This window comes from Pseudophryne corroboree, chromosome 3, assembly GCF_028390025.1.
Source record: "Pseudophryne corroboree isolate aPseCor3 chromosome 3, aPseCor3.hap2, whole genome shotgun sequence".
NCBI lineage: Eukaryota > Metazoa > Chordata > Amphibia > Anura > Myobatrachidae > Pseudophryne > Pseudophryne corroboree.
Window position 1 is genome coordinate 611,971,587 of NC_086446.1, and position 20,618 is coordinate 611,992,204.

Here is a 20,618-nt window from a genome sequence, read left to right on the forward strand (position 1 = left end):
TAGTGAAAATGTCGACCTAATGACCATGTCGCCCTAGTGCATGTCGACCAATAGTGGTCGACCTAATGACCGTCGACCTGAGTCTTGTCGACCTAATGACTGTAAGCTGAAAATACAACATATACTGTATCTATTTTGAGCTTCTTCTTGATAGTTGTATTAATAAAATATCTCACATTAATTTGCGGCAACTTACAAACACAGGGCCTAATTCAGGTTGGATCTTTTTCTGTTTTTTTGCAGTTGGACCACGATCTGCGATTCAACCGCAAAAAATCAGAAAAAGATGCGGGCTATTTTCTACAGGGGGTACGCAGAAAATGCCGATCGCCTCTGCCTGTCAGAGAGAGGCGGTGGGGACGGAGCGTTGCGGGAGCGGAGGCACGAATGGGGCGTAGCGGTGGCATAATTGCAGCAGCTGCGCGACGTCACACGCAGCCGCCGCGATCGGAAACATGATGGTGGGCCTGCTGCCGGCGCAGCTTAGGCCACCTTAATTTCTGCTAACAAGCACAAATTGCAGTGCGATCGCAATTTCTACTTGATGAAGGGGGGAGGCGGCGGTCAGCATGCCCTGCGATGGGCAGCCCCCAGCATGCGAATAGAAGGATTGCAAATTAGCAGAATTTGCAATCCTTACTGAATTAAGCCCACAGACATTTGTAGTGGAATCGTAGATTTTAGTGTGAATGACTAACACTATACAGTAGTTACCCTGATCCAAGTCCTTGAAAAAAGAAGTCAGATTCATATATATAAACATACTCTATTATAATGCAAACAATATAGAAAAGTGCATGGATATACCAGTAATTCACAAAGTGACAACGTGAAAAGTGTAGCGATTAAACCCTTAAAAGAATTTCTTATATATATTTTATGAACACTCCTCAAATGGTGAGTGGCAGCTCTGTTCCAATATTCTATGAAACACAGATTAGAAATGATGAACCAATGAAGAAGACAGAGCGCCTACCAATATGTAAAACAAGTGTAATAGGTGATCGGGCTCATCCCAGGGGAGGCCAAAGATTTGGGATAAAAGAAGGAGAAATACATCTTATCTCATTCTGACCATGGGGGTAATTCCAAGTTGATCGCAGCAGGACATTTTTTAGCAATTGGGCAAAACCATGTGCACTGCAGGTGGGGCAGATATAACATTTGCAGAGAGAGTTAGATTTGGGTGGTTTTGCCCAATTGCTAACAAAAATCCTGCTGCGATCAACTTGGAATTACCCCCCATCTTCAGTCTCATGAACGATAGTGATAAGGTTATGAAAAATAAAACAAAAATATAAAACATAGTGTGGCAAAATCACTGGTCTAAATGGTACACACTATGTTTTATGTTTTATTTTTCATAACCTTATCACTATCGTTCATGAGACTGGAGATGGTCCGAATGAGATAAGTTGTATTTCTCCTTCTTTTATCCCAAATATATCATTGGTGTCACCTGGGATGAGCCTGATCACTTATTACTCTTATTTTACACATTAGTAGGTGCTCTGTCTTCTTCATTGGTTCATAATCTATTATTAACTCACTTTTAAAGTGTGATCCATCTTTTTACTGGAATAAAAGCATAGTAAAAAAAAACATCTCTCTCACGGAATGTGACCAATAGAAATGCAAACTGTAGGTATAACATAATTACCTATACTAAACACGAGACATATAATACCAAACGTGTAAAAGGCAAAACATAATATTTTAAAATCATTAAATGTTCCCTATTAACATAGTATTATTCATAGTAACATTTTAAGATGTTAATAAATAAAATCTACCATGGAGACGGTGTACAGATGATGTAGTTGCCTCTGTTATGTCGCTCTGTCTACAGAAAGAGATGGCAACCAGTTGCTAGTTGAAATAATTTTGTTCAGCTTGTTACCATCTGCTGAGGAAAAAACAAGCAAACTTGTCAGACATCATCATTTATCTTGTCAAATGAAGTAACATTTTTTGAGGAAAAGTATCCCGCCCTGTTACTCTTTAACCCTTGATAAATATACACTGCACAAACCATAGCAACTTTCTGGTAGTTCTACTGTCCCTACTGAGATGCGAAACATCACTTTCCATTGTTCCTCTGCAAAACACAACTTATTTTCATTAAGAAAACTATTAAAATCATCTTGTCTCAAAATGCATCTTCTCTCTTCTCTGGGGGTCCATAGGGAGCAAGTCAAACAGGTATTGCAGAAATTACGATAGAACAGTGGTTCTCAAAGTGTGTCCCTAGCAGGGATGGACTGGGACTACTAATCGGCCCTGGCATTTGTTAATGCACACACGGGGTTGGGGCACATGGACATGGCTCATGGGGGTGTGTGACGAGTCAGGGGGGGGGGCGGCCAAACCAGATAGCCAGAATATGGGCTGCGAGCAGCCTTCCCGCCTCTCTGTGGGACCTGCCTACCAGACCATCAGCCTTTCTGGCATGTGGAAAAGTTAGAATAATGATGATAATAATAATAATGGTAATTTTATTTATACAGGGCTCTTTCTCCAACAGGACTCAAGGTGCTTTACATATTAAAAACAATGCACACATGCAAAAGATACAGCAATAGACAAGATGCACAGACATGTAAAAGAAAATCTAGAGCATAGGTTCTCAAACTCGGTCCTCAGGACCCCACACAGTGCATGTTTTGCAGGTAACCCAGCAGGTGCACAGGTGCATTAATTACTTACTGACACATTTTAAAAGGTCCACAGGTGAAACTAATTATTTCACTTGTGATTCTGTGAGACCTGAAAAACATGCACCGTGTGGGATCCTGAGGACCGAGTTTGAGAACCTGTGATCTAGAGCGTAGGTGGGGTGATTGCAGCTTCCTAACCTTCAGAGCAGGGTCTGACTCAGAACCGGATTAGGGGGATATATTACCCCAGGCACCCCATCCCTTCCGTCCATTGCAGGCCGTTTGCATGCATGCTGGTCCTGCGCCTCCTCTGCTGGGCGGGCTTGCACAGCGGCACTCAGAGACTTTTTCAACGTGCAAGTGTATTAAAGCATCATATATACAGCCAGCGTCAGTTTTAGATATGACGCTTTAATAAACTCGCACTTTGAAAAAGTATCTGAGTGCCAATGCCTGCTGCATATTTCTTGTATCCAGAGGGCATATATATATATATATATATATATATATCATACTTGCCTACCTGACCCTTTCCATGAGGGAGAAAATACTCCGTTCCTGGACTTTCCTGGTAATGTATGATTGCCATCACCTGTGGTGAAACACCTTTCTTATCAATTAACTAGCTCACCACAGGTGATGGCAATCATACATTACCAGGAAAGTCCAGGAACAGAGCATTTTCTCCCTCATGGAGAATATATACTCGTATTTTAGTCCATAGGGACCCCTGGCTCTCTAGCCTTCGGGGAACCTTAATCCAGCTCTGCTCTGACTGTATTGCTAACTAAGATTATTTGCAGAGTTAAATCTATAAATGACATATTCCTTGAATCTGACTAAAGTACATCTTTGAGTACTAAAACACAGGTGGAGAAAGCATGTTATAAACCACAAATAAGCTGCAGGCAACTTGATCTTAAATACTGTAAGAGTATACCCAGTTTAAAAACTATTCAGGTCATTTAAAAGGAAGCTGTGCATTAAACACTGGATTTGCACCACTGAGCGGGGATTTGTAAGTCATAATTACATACAATATCTGTGGATATGATGATGAGTGGATTACAATGCTATGGATACATACGTAATGATCTTGTCCTAATACATGCCAGGTGCAGTCTAGGGGGGGGGGGGGGGGGGGGGAGGAATTTACTTAAGGTTGATTTTATTTGATTTAAATAATTAAAAAAAACAAACAATAAAACAAACGAAAATCAATCTCAGTTGATCTTGGGTTTCAGCAGCTGAAAACACATTTGTTAAATTTATATTGAGTTTTAAATATGAATAAATGTGTGTCCCTTGAAGTACAGCATCGATTTTGATCAATTTTGAATAGATCAAAATTGACCATTAGTAAATATCCCCCTAAAAGTGCAAATATAAGATTTTGTGTGTAAATCTGAGCTACTGTATAGAAATGTGCTACAATGGGTAGGGAATGGAAACACTTGAGTGTTCCTTACTTTACAGGCTGATGCAAAACATTTCTACCATTCAACGGTTGTTTGCAATGCTAGCTCTACTGTGACCGGACTGCCTTCATCGCCCTCACTGGTTGCATCCAGCGCTCACAGAATGGGTTTAGGACACATAGGACCTGGCCAATTAGGGGATTCCTACTTACTGTCGGTAACCTCCTGTTACTGATTCCACCCACTGCGCAGTGGGTGGGTACAATGCTGCCACCACCAGGCTCCTTATTTCCGTGGCACCTGGAGCCACGTTTCTGCTCAGGTTCCTACCGCCGACACCTGAATGACCGCTCATTGCTGTGTATGCATCAACACGCTTTTGGCACACATCCTGTCTGGTGTCAGTTGACCCCCACTGGTTGTAGACCTAGACCAGATCCAATTTGGTAGCCTGGCAGAGGGCTGAACTTTTAGACGCTAGGTTTACCTTGGACAGCCAGAGAACGGGACTGCTATTGGCCATTCCTGGGTGTCGCAAGGTGGAAGGCAATCGTCGTCATGAGGCAAATGATGTTAATTGCTCTCATCCTTAAAAAAGACTCTTCCCTGTTGCTAGAGGAAACAGCATACAATAAGGTGTTCAAAGCAGAATGAAGTAAGATGATATACACTGTGAGGCTTGCAGGCCTCCCTTTTTTATCTCAAACCAACACATAGTACCACAGGGAGGTAGTCCCACCCTGAGTCTTTTTAACCAATCAGAATATAAATAAATACACGTTACGTTTCAAAAGATTAAAGAATTAGATAAAGCCATTTTCTGCTCTTTTTCATATATAAACCAAACTGGTGCGCTTTCCCCCCAAAAAAAATCTGATTAACATGTTCCTGTCTTTCACAAATGTAAGTATAACTTGAATTTCAATTGCATTCATCCTCTCACACATAGACAAAGTTCTTGTCGTTTAAACATAAATCTTCATCCTAACTATTTATTTATTTATTAACAGTTTCTTATATATCGCAGCATATTCCGTTGAATAAATAAATAATGCAGTCTAGGAAATATTCAACCAAATTATTATTACACAGACCAACTGGGCAGATACGCTAGTTTGCATTCGTAAAACACAATTTGATTTAGCATCCACTTCGGTCTTTCATGTCTCCATGTAAAACCAATTTTGGCTTATCACATAATAGGAGATTTTGAGAATCACCAAGAGTCTGTTCTCCAAACCTTAGACTGTATTTCAAAGAAAGTGTTCGCCTTCCAAAAGACCTGCTAATCGACACCTATCCCATGCTGGAGCTAAGACAATTAACATATCACATTCTATGTAAAAGTGTCTCAAGAGCAATTGTCAAGGCCTTTTGGAAACAAAATACACCATACTTTTCTCATAAGTGCTTTGGCCATGCAGTTCTATAACCGCGCAGTCCATAATTCTCCAACTGCGCACAGCGCAGTGATATAACATATTAATACATTGTTAAACACTCAACGCCATTACTACATTTGAACAGAGCGCCTAACACCTATTGGGGGTCATTCCGAGTTGTTCGCTCGCAAGCTGCTTTTAGCAGCTTTGCACACGCTAAGCCGCCGCCTACTGGGAGTGAATCTTAGCTTATCAAAATTGCGAACGAAAGATTCGCAATATTGCGAAAAGACTTCTCTGTGCAGTTTCTGAGTAGCTCCAGACTTACTCTTCCAGTGCGATCAGTTCAGTGCTTGTCGTTCCTGGTTTGACGTCACAAACACACCCAGCGTTCGCCCAGACACTCCTCCGTTTCTCCAGCCACTCCCGCGTTTTTCCCAGAAACGGCAGCGTTTTTTCACACACACCCATAAAACGGCCAGTTTCCGCCCAGAAACACCCACTTCCTGTCAATCACATTACGATCACCAGAACGAAGAAAAAACCTCGTAATGCCGTGAGTAAAATTCCTAACTGCATAGCAAATTTACTTGGCGCAGTCGCACTGCGGGCATTGCGCATGCGCATTAGCGACTAATCGCTCTGTTGTGAGAAAAAAATAATGAGCGAACAACTCGGAATGACCCCCCTTGTTCCTTTTGAAAATGGTGCTACAGCATGAGGGTTAACACCTTCAGTGCTGTGGCGGCCATTTTCTACACATGGGTCGGGTCTCCGGCCACATCTACATTTCAATTACGTACCACAGAATTATTCTTACAGGCCTGTGACCATCAGTAACTATGGGGTCTATTTACTAAGCCTTGGCTGGAGATAAAGTGGACGGAGATAAAGTACCAACCAATCAGTTAGAAGCTGATTGGTTGGTACTTTAACTCCATCCACTTTATATTTTGTAATAACTGAAAATGGATAATTACTGGACATAGGGCCTTATTTAGGTTTGGTAACAACCAAAAATTGGGCAAAACCATGTTGCACTGCAGGTGGGCAGAATGTAACAAGTGCAGAGAGTTAGATTTGGATGAGATGTGTTTAAACTGAAATCTAAATTACAGTGTAGAAATTAAGCAGCCAGTATTTACCATGAACAGAAAACTCTGCATGTTACATCTGCCCCACCTGGACTGCAACATGGTTTTGCCCAATTGCTAACTTTTTTGGTTTGCTAATAAACCTGAATAACCTCCATGGATCTGTAGACAAATTATTTTCTATTTTCTTGAATTATACTGTAGGTGATGGATTTGTATTGTTTTAATTTTTTTTAATTTTTTTACATAATGCTTTTTAAATGACAGTCATAACTTACTAAAATATTGTATTACCACATATCAATTTCTCACTTCTGTAATTGAATCTTTTAATGATGACAGGCATTTCCTTACTGTAATTATTCAATGTCGTGTATATGTTTCTCTCACTGATGGAATTATTGTACCCAGGGCCGGTGAAAGGTTTCTAGGCAGTGTAGGCACCCTAGGCAAAGCTACACAATACTGCCCCTGCATAACTGTGCTGATGCGGGCTGAGAACGGGCCATTAGAGGTGCGAGATGCAGTGCTGCTACCAGCATTTCAACGCCACTGCGACGACAACTCGCACCATTAATTAGATTCCTCCCTTAAAGTATTCAACAGTCATGGGGGGTAGATGTACATTGCATTACACTTGTCTCCTTACCCCTTTTTCCCTGTCTGCGAGGTCTCACACTCATGCAGGGAGTAAGGAACAGTCTGCAAACTACTTGTCACAAGTGTATTTAAAAGTGTTTGAATATACTTGTAAAATGGCAAGTAGTTTTCAGACTGTCCTTCACTACCAGCATGAGATTTGACAGACAGGGAGAGTTCAGATTACTCTCTCACTGAAGTAGCCCAAGGTCAGCTGTCACACACTGAGGCAGCCGTGGCTCCTGATAAGGTAGACAGTCAGTCTTATGTCCTGATCCCCATCCTATAGATGCCTCACCATGCCTCTGCAGTTCGCACAGTCTCCTCCCTCGCATTGTCGCTGAGGACACTTGCCCTACCTGAACCGTTATCATTACACCACTGGCTGCAGGTTCCTGAGCTCACACCACCAATCAATCTGCCTGATGGTGTAGCAGGGGGGGACCAACCCCTTGCGCAGGTGACTCTTTTACAGTGATCACAGCGAGGATCTACATGTTGCGATCACGAAGGGTAGTGGAGGGGGGGAGAATATGCAGAGTGGGAGTTGTAATCACTGTAATGGTATGAGCTATAGCACCTGTGACTTACAGAAAATTAATTTGATTCATTCTAAATGCGTTTTGATGTGGGATACAGTAAAACTGCTGTCTTTTTAATTTTATGTTTATTCTCATGACGGTTAGGTTAATGAATATTCTGTAAGTCCCAGGTGCAATAGCTGATACCATTACAGTGGGGTATAAATACAAGCTCAAAGTTACACCTCATCATATGCTCCTGAGGAAGCTGGGTTGTTTGAACCAGTGAAACGCGTTGAGCCTGGACGACACAGACATTACAATTTGGACTCTCATTATCCTTCTACCCTGGTATTTATTGGACTGCCATATTCTTTGGACTAATCAACTATCTCAGAGGAACCAACTCTGCCTCCTAAACCAAGCTACTGCACACTGCTGGATAAAATTGGGGACTTCATGTGGTTCCGATCAGTTACACCTCAGTACCGCTGATAACTTCATGTGGATAGGATTCCAGAGAATTTCCTAGCCAGGGTATGATATTGCTCTAAAAAGAGTCAAATGAATGTATCATCCTTTCTCTGACGTCCTAGTGGATGCTGGGTACTCCGTAAGGACCATGGGGAATAGACGGGCTCCGCAGGAGACTGGGCACTCTTTAAAGAAAGACTAGGTACTACATCTGGTGTGCACTGGCTCCTCCCTCTATGCCCCTCCTCCAGACCTCAGTTAGAATCTGTGCCCTGCCAGAGCTGGATGCACTTAGTGGGCTCTCCTGAGTTCACTAAAAAGAAAGTATTTGTTAGGTTTTTATTTTCAGTGAGATCTGCTGGCAACAGACTCACTGCTACGTGGGACTTAGGGGAGAGAAGAAAACCTACCTGCTTGCAGCTAGCTTGTGCTTCTAAGGCTACTGGACACCATTAGCTCCAGAGGGATCGAACACAGAGCCCGACCTTGATCGTCCGTTCCCGGAGCCGCGCCGCCGTCCCCCTTGCAGAGCCAGAAGACGGAAGATTCCGGAGAAAATCGGCGGCTGAAGACTCCGGTCTTCAATAAGGTAGCGCACAGCACTGCAGCTGTGCGCCATTGCTCCCATAGCACACCACACGCTCCGGTCACTGGTGGGTGCAGGGCGCTGGGGGGGGCGCCCTGGGCTGCAATTAGTATACCTTAAGTGGCAAAATGCACATAATACAGTTCTAAACTGTATATGTGCCTAATCCCCGCCATAATTATTATTATTAAAAAATTATAATTATTAAAAAAACGGGAGAAGCCCGCCGCTGAAGGGGCGGGGCTATCTTCCTATCTTCCTCAGCACAGCCAGCGCCATTTTCTCTTCACAGCTCCGCTGGAAGGACGCTCCCCAGGCTCTCCCCTGCAGTATACACTACGGAAAGGGTAAAAAAGAGAGGGGGGGCACATAAATTTAGGCGCAAATTGTGATATAAGCAGCTATTGGGGGAAAATTCACTTTGTGTATTGTGTAAATCCCTCTGTTATATAGCGCTCTGGTGTGTGCTGGCATACTCTCTCTCTGTCTCCCCAAAGGACTTTGTGGGGTCCTGTCCTGTGTGTGTGTGTGTGTGTGTGTGCGGTGTGTCGGTACGGCTGTGTCGACATGTTTGATGAGGACGCTTACGTGGAGGCGGAGCAGGTGCCGATAAGTGTGATGTCGCCCCCTGCGGGGCCGACACCAGTGTGGATGGATATGTGGAAGGTATTAACCGACAGTGTCAACTCCTTGCATAAAAGGTTCGATGACGCAGCTTTGGGACAGCCGACATCTCAGCCCGCGCCTGCCCAGGCATCTCAGAGGCCATCAGGGGCTCAAAAACGCCCGCTACCTCAGATGGCAGACACAGATGTCGACACGGAGTCTGACTCCAGTGTCGACGAGAATGAGACAAATGTACAATCCACAAGGGCCATCCGATGCATGATTACGGCAATGAAAAATGTGTTGCACATTTCTGACATTAACCCGGTTACCACAAAAAAGGGTATTATGTTTGGGGAGAAAAAGCAGCCAGTGACTTTTCCCCCATCTGATGAGTTAAATGAATTATGTGAAGAAGCGTGGGGTTCCCCAGATAAGAAACTAGTGATTTCTAAGCGGTTACTAATGGCGTACCCTTTCCCGCCAACGGATAGGTTACGCTGGGAGACATCCCCTAGGGTGGACAAGGCGCTCACACGCTTATCAAAAAAGGTGGCACTGCCGTCTCAGGATACGGCCGCCTTAAAGGAGCCTGCAGATAGAAAGCAGGAGGCTATCCTGAAGTCTGTGTATACACACTCAGGTACTATACTGAGACCTGCTATTGCTTCAGCATGGATGTGTAGTGCTGCAGCAGCATGGTCTGATTCCCTGTCTGATAACATTGATTCCCTTGACAGGGACACTATTTTGCTAACCATAGAGCATATTAAAGACGTAGTCTTATATATGAGGGATGCACAGAGGGACATTTGCCGGCTGGCATCTAGAATTAATGCAATGTACATTTCTGCCAGGAGAGTATTATGGACTCGGCAGTGGACAGGTGATGCTGAGTCTAAAAGGCACATGGAGGTTTTGCCTTATAAGGGTGAGGAATTGTTTGGGGACGGTCTCTCGGACCTCGTATCCACAGCATCAGAAAGGCAAGCGGGTCAGAGGCGCGTCCTTTCTGCCCAGAGGCAGGGGTAGAGGGAAAAAGCTGCACCAGACAGCCAGTTCCCAGGAACAAAAATCCTCCCCTGCTTCCACTAAGTCCACTGCATGACGCTGGGGCTCCTCAGGTGGAGCCAGGTGCGGTGGGGGCCCATCTCCGGAACTGCAGCGACCAGTGGGTTCGCTCACAGGTGGATCCCTGGGTTCTGCAAGTGGTATCTCAGGGATACAAGCTGGAGTTCGAGACGTCTCCCCCTCACCGTTACCTCAAATCAGCCTTGCCAGCTACTCCCAAGGACAGGGAGGTAGTACTGGCGGCAATTCACAAGCTGTACCTCCAGCAGGTGATAATCAAAGTTACCCTCCTTCAACAGGGACGGGGTTACTATTCCACAATGTTTGTGGTACCGTAACCAGACGGTTCGGTGAGACCCATTCTAAATTTGAAATCCTTGAACACTTATATAAGGAAGTTCAAGTTCAAAATGGAATCGCTCAGGGCGGTTATTGCAAGCCTGGAAGAGGGGGATTATATGGTATTACTGGACATCAAGGATGCTTACCTACATGTCCCCATTTACCCACCTCACCAGGAGTACCTCCGATTTGTGGTACAGGACTGCCATTACCAATTCCAGACGTTGCCGTTTGGTCTGTCCACGGCACCGAGGGTATTTACCAAGGTAATGGCCGAAATGATGATACTCCTTCGAAAGAAGGGAGTTATAATTATCCCGTACTTGGACGATCTCCTTATAAAGGCGAGGTCAATGGAGCAGTTGTTGGTCGGAGTAGACTATCTCAGGAAGTGCTACAACAGCACGGCTGGATTCTGAATATCCCAAAGTCGCAGCTGGTTCCTACGACGCGTCTGCTGTTCTTGGGTATGATTCTGGACACAGAACAGAAGAAGGTGTTTGTCCCGGAGGAGAAGGCCAAGGAGTTGTCATCTCTGGTCAGAGACCTCCTAAAACCAAAACAGGTGTCGGTGCATCACTGTACGCGAGTCCTGGGAAAGATGGTAGCTTCTTACGAAGCAATTCCCTTCGGCAGGTTCCATGCAAGGATCTTTCAGTGGGATCGGTTAGACAAGTGGTCCGGATCGCATCTTCAGATGCATCGGCTGATCACCCTGTCCCCGAGGGCCAGGGTGTCTCTGCTGTGGTGGCTGCAGAGTGCTCATCTTCTCGAGGGCCGCAGATTCGGCATACAGGACTGGGTCCTGGTGATTACGGATGCAAGCCTCCGAGGTTGGGGGGCAGTCACTCAGGGAAGAAACTTCCAAGGACAATGGTCGAGTCAGGAGACTTCCCTACACATAAATATTCTGGAACTAGGGGCCATTTACAATGCCCTAAGTCAAGCAAAACCCCTGCTTCAAAACCAGCCGGTGCTGATTCAGTCAGACAACATCACGGCGGTCGCCCATGTAAACCGACAGGGCGGCACAAGAAGCAGGATGGCAATGGCAGAAGCCACAAGGATTCTCCGATGGGCGGAGAATCACGTGCTAGCACTGTCAGCAGTGTTCATTCCGGGAGTGGACAACTGGGAAGCAGACTTCCTCAGCAGGCACGACCTCCACCCGGGAGAGTGGGGACTTCATCCAGATGTCTTCACGCTGATTGTAAATCGTTGGAAAAGGCCACAGGTGGACATGATGGCGTCCCGCCTCAACAAAAAGCTAAAAAGATATTGCGCCAGGTCAAGGGACCCTCAGGCGATAGCTGTGGACGCTCTAGTGACACCGTGGGTGTACCAATCGGTTTATGTGTTCCCTCCTCTTCCTCTCATACCAAAGGTACTGAGGATAATAAGAAAGAGAGGAGTAAGAACTATACTCATCGTTCCGGATTGGCCAAGAAGAACTTGGTACCCGGAACTACAAGAAATGATCTCAGAGGACCCTTGGCCTCTGCCGCTCCGACAGGGCCTGCTGCAGCAGGGGCCCTGTCTGTTCCAAGACTTACCGCGGCTGCGTTTGACGGCATGGCGGTTGAACGCCGGATCCTGATGGAAAAGGGCATTCCGGTTGAAGTCATTCCTACGCTGATAAAAGCTAGGAAGGATGTGACAGCAAAACATTATCACCGCATATGGCGAAAATATGTTGCTTGGTGTGAGGCTATGAAGGCCCCAACAGAGGAATTTCAGCTGGGTCGATTTCTGCACTTCCTACAGTCAGGAGTGACTATGGGCCTAAAATTGGGATCCATAAAAGTCCAGATTTCGGCCCTGTCTATTTTCTTTCAAAAAGAACTGGCTTCACTGCCTGAAGTTCAGAAGTTTGTCAAGGGAGTGCTGCATATTCAGCCCCCTTTTGTGCCTCCAGTGGCACCTTGGGATCTCAACGTTGTGTTGGATTTCCTGAAATCACATTGGTTTGAGCCACTTCAAACCGTGGAGCTAAAATATCTCACGTGGAAAGTGGTCATGCTATTGGCCTTAGCTTCGGCTAAGCGTGTGTCAGAATTGGCGGCTTTGTCATGTAAAAGCCCCTATCTGATCTTCCATATGGACAGGGCAGAATTGAGGACTCGTCCCCAATTTCTCCCTAAGGTGGTATCAGCGTTTCATTTGAACCAACCTATTGTGGTGCCTGCGGCTACTCGGGACTTGGAGGATTCCAAGTTGCTGGACGTAGTCCGGGCCCTGAAAATCTATGTTTCCAGGACGACTAGGGTCAGAAAAACTCGCTGTTTATCCTGCATGCACCCAACAAGCTGGGTGCTCCTGCTTCTAAGCAGACTATTGCTCGCTGGATCTGTAGCATGATTCAGCAGGCTCATTCTGCGGCTGGACTGCCGCATCCTAAATCAGTAAAAGCCCATTCCACGAGGAAGGTGGGCTCTTCTTGGGCGGCTGCCCGAGGGGTCTCGGCTTTACAACTTTGCCGAGCTGCTACCTGGTCGGGATCAAACACGTTTGCAAAATTCTACAAGTTTGATACCATGGCTGAGGAGGACCTTGAGTTTGCTCATTCGGTGCTGCAGAGTCATCCGCACTCTCCCGCCCGTTTGGGAGCTTTGGTATAATCCCCATGGTCCTTACGGAGTACCCAGCATCCACTAGGACGTCAAAGAAAATAAGAATTTACTCACCGGTAATTCTATTTCTCGTAGTCCGTAGTGGATGCTGGGAGCCCGTCCCAAGTGCGGACTTCTGCAATACTTGTATATAGTTATTGCTTAACTATAGGGTTATTGTTCTGAGCCATCTGTTGAATGAGGCTCAGCTGTTATTCATATTGTTAACTGGGTATAGTTATCACAAGTTGTACGGTGTGATTGGTGTGGCTGGTATGAGTCTTACCCTGGATTCCAAATCCTTTCCTAGTAATGTCAGCTCTTCCAGGCACAGTTTCCCTAACTGAGGTCTGGAGGAGGGGCATAGAGGGAGGAGCCAGTGCACACCAGATGTAGTACCTAATCTTTCTTTAAAGAGTGCCCAGTCTCCTGCGGAGCCCGTCTATTCCCCATGGTCCTTACGGAGTACCCAGCATCCACTACGGACTACGAGAAATAGAATTACCGGTGAGTAAATTCTTATTTTAATATGCTTATTAGCACTATGACAATATTTGTTATATTTGTTTTGTATATTACATTTCTCATTCAAATTTTAACACCTACCGTCTTGTGAATAGTTTTCTATTATTTTAATGTGATTAATTTTAAACAGCCAGCGCTGGTATATAATATTATTCTTTGTATTTACACTAGTAGGGGAGTTAACCAATCCCCATACCAGCTGCTATTGAAAGAGCACTCATTTGTGTTTTACCATTCATCAGTAGAGTGCGGCGCAGCGCCCACCAGTGGCCGGCACTTATAGGCAGCTGCCTAATGGTGGTGCCGGCTCTGACTGTACCTAGTAAAGAATAAAAGTATTTTGATCAATGAACACCCATGTGTTCTCCTGTGTGGTCTTTCTGGCACAGCTTTATTTTCTTTTTAAGGGGTATTGTTTTTGCATTGTGGGCCTAGTTTAGAGTTTGTTTAAAATGAAGTCAAAACTTACATCTGCAATTAGAATTAGACCTTACTTGCACTTGCGGCACCTTGAAGATGAACAAGGTCTACATGCGTATTTCACTTTCTTGTATCATTTTTTTTAACTTCTTCATACTTTACAATTGGGAACGGTAACCTGTGCCAAGCACAGCGGTAGCGGAGTGAGGCACCTTGCCTGAAGCATGGTGAGCGGAGCGACACAGTGCACTATTTGGAGTTCTCCGTCACTTTACGAAGAAAACAACACCCCAAAAAAACCCATAATAAACTCGTGTCAACCTTGTTCATGTCGACCTAATGCCCGTGTCGACCAATTTCCTGTGTTGACCTAGTCACTGTCGACCTAATGTGTGTCGACCTAGACACTGATTTTTGTTATGCCGAGGCTATGCATTATGAGGGTCATTCATATGTGGTTGCAGTTGCTATCAATGCTGCTTTCTTATGTCTCTCAGGAAGCACCCTTCTGTCATCCTTGCATGTTACATTTAAACATATAAACCACTGTAAAGAGGCATGTCAAGAGGACATATTTGTAGGAGGGCACAAATGTATAATTTTCAGAGAGCCGCAAACACCCTAGCACCAGCCCTGCATGGAGTCTATTTTTATTTGTTGGTTGTGGCAGAAAAAATCTAATAAATAAAAAAACACAATAGTTTATGGTTAAAATGATAGCTCATGTGTGTAACAGTGATTTTCTGTACAGCATTTAACATGCTACACGTTTAATAAAATCTTGATAGATCTGCTCAAAGGAGAATGTTAAAAAAACTGTGTATTTTAGGTATCATACTGAATTGTTGCAGTGTTTTTGGACTGATTCTATAAATATTGCAGTTTGTAGGTGACGTCCTTCTCTCTGTGTTATGTAGTAACTACAAAACTATTTTTAGTAATGTGATACTCACACAGGTAATGTTGGTGAAACATGTATTCCTCCTTAAATTATGTTGTGTGCTAACCATAGACATAATATTGCGAGATTCAGTCCACTTCATTGCACTACAAAGCTCTTTATAAAATTCAAATTTATTAATTCACTAGAACTATTGTTATGTCAGTTGGTACAATTTGTGGGTATCAATATTTAGCATGAGATGTAGGGGTAGGGTTGCCTACGTGGATCAGAGATAGACCATGGCCCAGTAGGGCACACAAATCAGTTACGCAGCAAACTCAACTTTATAATCTAAATTTCTTACTTCTTAAACAAGCACAGGACTTAGATTTAAGCAGGTACCACATTAGGGAACAAAGTGGCGACAATGGGAGCTTACCCAGTCATACAGTAGGTAGCAGTTTAAACTGAGCTACAGTAGAAATAGCATATACAAAATAAGCAGTGGATGTTGTCTGGAGTGGTTCTAGGTGCGGACAAGCCAGGCGGCTGTCCGGGGCTCTGCAGCCTGAGGGTGCGGCACTAACATACAGGGCGGACTATCCCTGTGCTGGGCATCCCCCTGCATGTCAGTGTGAAAGATCGTAGCTGTGCTAAATTTAGCACAGCTACGATCAACTCGGAATGACCCCCAATGTACAGAACAGGGAGAAAAGGAATGTTACGGTAGACTTACCATGGTTAACTCTATTTCTGTAAGGAACACTGGGTTCTACAGGGAATACATTGGGGTATAGAGCGGGATCTTGGATCCAGAGGCACAATCAGGTAAAGCTTTGACTGTCCCAGGATGCATTGGGGCCTCCTCTATAACCCCACCGCCAGGCACTGAGATCTCAGTTTTGTTAACCAGTCCAATGCAGGAGCAGGTAAAAGAGAAGGCAGATGTTAGTCACATAGAACCACAATCTCACGACAGGAGAAGGTACCAGCGGCTAATGCAATACAACCAAAAGAAGATAGGTGCGTCAGGGTGGGCGCCCTGTGGAACCCAGTGTACCATGCAGAAAGATAGGTAACCATGGTTGGTCTACCATAACTCTCCTTTTCTGCAGCGGGGTACACTGTGTTCCACAGGGAATACATCGGGGATGTCCTAAAGCAGTTCCTTAAGGGAGGGGATGCACCTTATTGGGTAAGAGAACCCGGCATCCAAAGGAAGCATCCTGGGAGGCGGAAGATCAAAGGCAGAGAACCTAATGAACGTGTTCACTGAGGACCACGGTAGCCGCCTTGCACAATTGTTCAGCGGACAAGACAGGTGGGCCACCCAAGAAGGTCCAACAAACCGAGTAGAATGGGCTTTAACTGCTGCAGGAGCTGGGAGTCCAGCCTGCGCATAGGCTTGTGCAATCACCATTCTAATCCATCTGGCCAAAGCTTGCTTATTCGCAGGCCAGCAACGTTTGTGAAAACCGGATAAAAAAAAAGGGAATCTGACCTGCTGATACAGCCACATGGATACGGAGACACCTAACAACATACAAAGAACGTTCTTTGGGAGACAAATCCGAAGAGACAAAGGCCGGAAACCACAATCTCTTGGTTAAGGTGAAAAGATGACACCCATTTAGGCAAATAACCAGGGCGAGTTCGTTGAACTGCCCAGTCCCGGTGGAATATGAGAAAGGGTGGACGACAGGACAAGGCGCCCAAGTCCGACACCCATCTTGAAGAGGCAATAGCCAGAAAGAACAGGACCTTGGCTGTGAGCCATTTAAGGACCACCGATTGAAGAGGTTCAAATGGAGACTCTTGCAGCGCATTCAGCACAACAGACAAATCCCATGGAGCCACAGGAGGGACATAGGGAGGCTGAATCCAAATAATGCCCTGAATGAACGTCTGAACATCAGGTATAGAGGCAATTTTTCTCTGAAAGCAAACCGACAAGGCAGATATACAGTATGAACCTTGAGGGAGGCCAGACGAAAACCTAAGTCCAGGCCTCTTTGCAGAAAAGCCAGTATCCTGGAAGGTCTGAATCTATGTACATCGTAATTCTTCTCCGCACACCAGGTGAAGTAAGAATTTCAAACCCTGTAATAAATCCGGGGAGAGGCCGGTTTGCAGGCTTTCAATATACACTGCTCAAAAAAATAAAGGGAACACTAAAATAACACATCCTAGATCTGAATGAATGAAATATTCTTATTAAATACTTTGTTCTTTACATAGTTGAATGTGCTGACAACAAAATCACACAAAAATTATCAATGGAAATCAAATTTATTAACCCATGGAGGTCTGGATTTGGAGTCACCCTCAAAATGAAAGTGAAAAAACAGACTACAGGCTGATCCAACTTTGATGTAATGTCCTTAAAACAGGTCAAAATAAGGCTCAGTAGTGTGTGTGGCCTCCACGTGCCTGTATGACCTCCCTACAACCAACACAAGTGGCTCAGGTAGTGCAGCTCATCCAGGATGGCACATCAATGCGAGCTGTGGCAAGAAGGTTTGCTGTGTCTGTCAGCTTAGTGTCCAGAGCATGGAGGCGCTACCAGGAGACAGGCCAGTACATCAGGAGACGTGGAGGAGGCCGGAGGAGGGCAACAACCCAGCAGCAGGACCGCTACCTCCACCTTTGTGCAAGGAGCCCTGCAAAATTACCTCCAGCAAGCCACAAACGTGCATGTGTCTACTCAAACGATCAGAAACAGACTCCATGAGGGTGGTATGAGGGCCCGATGTCCACAGGTGGGGTTTGTGCTTACAGCCCAACACCGTGCAGGACGTTTGGCATTTGCCAGAGAACACCAAGATTGGCAAATTCGCCACTGGCGCCCTGTGCGCTTCACAGATGAAAGCAGGTTCTCACTGAGCACATGTGACAGACGTGCCAGAGTCTGGAGACGCCAAGGAGAATGTTCTGCTGCCTGCAACATCCTCCAGCATGACCGGTTTGGCAGTGGGTCAGTAATGGTGTAGGGTGGCATTTCTTTGGGGGGCCGCACAGCCCTCCATGTGCTCGCCAGAGGTAGCCTGACTGCCATTAGGTACCAAGATGAGATCCTCAGACCCCTTGTGAGACCATATGCTGGTGCGGTTGGCCCTGGGTTCCTCCTAATGCAAGACAATGCTAGACCTCATGTGGCTGGAGTGTGTCAGCAGTTCCTGCAAGACGAAGGCATTGATGCTATGGACTGGCCCGCCCGTTCCCCAGACCTGAATCCAATTGAGCACATCTGGGACATCATGTCTCGCTCCATCCACTAACGCCACGTTGCACCACAGACTGTCCAGGAGTTGGCGGATGCTTTAGTCCAGGTCTGGCAGGAGATCCCTCAGGAGACCATCCGCCACCTCATCAGGAGCATGCCCAGGCATTGTAGGGAGGTCATGCAGGCACGTGGAGGCCACACACACTACTGAGCCTCATTTTGACTTGTTTTAAGGACATTACATCAAAGTTGGATCAGCCTGTAGTGTGTTTTTCCACTTTCATTTTGAGGGTGACTCCAAATCCAGACCTCCATGGGTTAATAAATTTGATTTCCATTGATAATTTTTGTGTGATTTTGTTGTCAGCACATTCAACTATGTAAAGAACAAAGTATTTAATAAGAATATTTCATTCATTCAGCTCTAGGATGTGTTATTTTAGTGTTCCCTTTATTTTTTTGAGCAGTGTAGTTTAAATAATCGCCTCTGAAAATCCTTTGGCTCTCAGGAGTGATGGTTCAAGAGCAACACCGTCAAAGCCAGTCTGACAAGGTCTGGGTAGAGACAAGGGCCCTGTACGAGGAGGTCTGTTCGTTGAAGTAGAAGGGGATGCCCCATCGATACACTCTGCAGGTCTGAGAATCAATGCCGTCTGTGCCACGCTGGAGCAATTAGAAGCAGCATTCCTCCTTCCTGTTTGAACTTCCATAGAACCCTGGGCAGGATTGACACTGGAGGGAACACGTAAGGCAGCGAAAAGTTCCATGGTATTGCCAGTGCGTCCACGAACGCTGCGTGAGATTCCTTGTCCTTGATCTAAAGATTGGAACCTTGTGATTGTGCGGAGACGCCATTAGGTCTACGTCCGGTAGAACCCAGCTGTCCACTAGGAGTTGAAAGACTTCTGGATGAAGACTCCACTCTCCAACGTGTACGTCCTGGCGACTGAGGTAGTCCGCTTCCCAGTAAAGGACACCCAGAATGAACAATGCCGATATACTTGGCAGATGGCGTTCTGCCCAACAAAGGATTTTTGACACTTCCTTTATAGCCATGCTGCTTCGAGTGCCGCCTTGATGGTTTATCTATGCCACTGTTGTGGCATTGTCTGACCGTACCTGAACCGGTCTGTTCTGTACCAGAGGCAGGGCAAGATATTATGCATTGAACACCGCCCTCAGCTATAGGATGTTTATCGGGAGGAGTGATTCTTCCTTGGTCCACCGACCCTGAAAAGAGTGTTGCTCCAACACCGCTCCCCATCCCCTGAGACTGGCATCCGTTGTCAGGAGGACCCAGTCGGGGATCCAGAAGGGACAGCCCCTGCTCAATTGCTGGTCCTGGAGCCACCAGGTCAACGACAAACGGACCTCTGGAGTCAACAAGATCCTTTGGGATCTGATCCAATGAGGCAGGCCAACCCACTTGGCAAGAATTAATCATTGCAGAGAGCAGGAATGAAATTGAGCGTACTCCACCATGTCGAATGTGGACACCATCAGGCCAAGTACTTGCATTGCCGAGTAAATCGACACTCCAGGGTGACGGATAAAGTGTCTTATCCTGTCCTGGATTTTCAGGATCTTGTCTGGAGACAGGAACAGTCTCTGACTGTGTGTGTACAGAAGCGCCCCTAGGTGCACCATGCTCTGAGCTGGGACCAGCGAGGACTTCTTCCAGTTGATGAGCCTCCGTGGGCTTGTAAGCAACTCACTGTCAATTGTAGATGACTGAGGAGGACATTGTGGGAACTCTCCAGAATCAGCAGGTCGTCCAAGTACGGCAGGATTCTGACTCCCTGGCGATGAAGGTGCACCGTCATCACGGCCATAACCTTGGTGAAGATCCAAGGAGCCGTGGCCAGTCCGAACGGCAGAGCCTGGAATTGATAGTTACTGTCACCAATAGTAAACTACAGGAACTGCTGATGCGATATGGCAACAGGAATATGCAGATAAGCATCCTGTATATCCAGGGATACCATGTAATCTCCGGATTCCGGCACAATAGAGTGCAATGATTCCATACGAAACTTAGTGACCCCCACAAATTTGTTCAATGACTTGAGGTTGAGAATAGGCCGAAAAGACCCATTGGGTTTCTGCACAAGAAACAGGGTCAAATAATAGCCTCGGTCAGGCTGGGACTGAGGTACCAGCACAACCAT

General features: G+C 45.7%; 1 protein-coding gene across 2 annotated transcripts in view; it reads right to left on the reverse strand.

Moving 5' to 3' along the window:
• Positions 1-20,618, reverse strand: part of MYPN (myopalladin) — a 519,866-nt gene that overhangs the window by 401,303 nt on the left and 97,945 nt on the right. For both annotated transcript variants that reach the window (XM_063961610.1, XM_063961611.1), the window contains exon 2: positions 1,794-1,903. The gene's annotated coding sequence lies outside the window, so the exon portion shown is untranslated. The remainder of the gene's footprint in view (positions 1-1,793; positions 1,904-20,618) is intronic.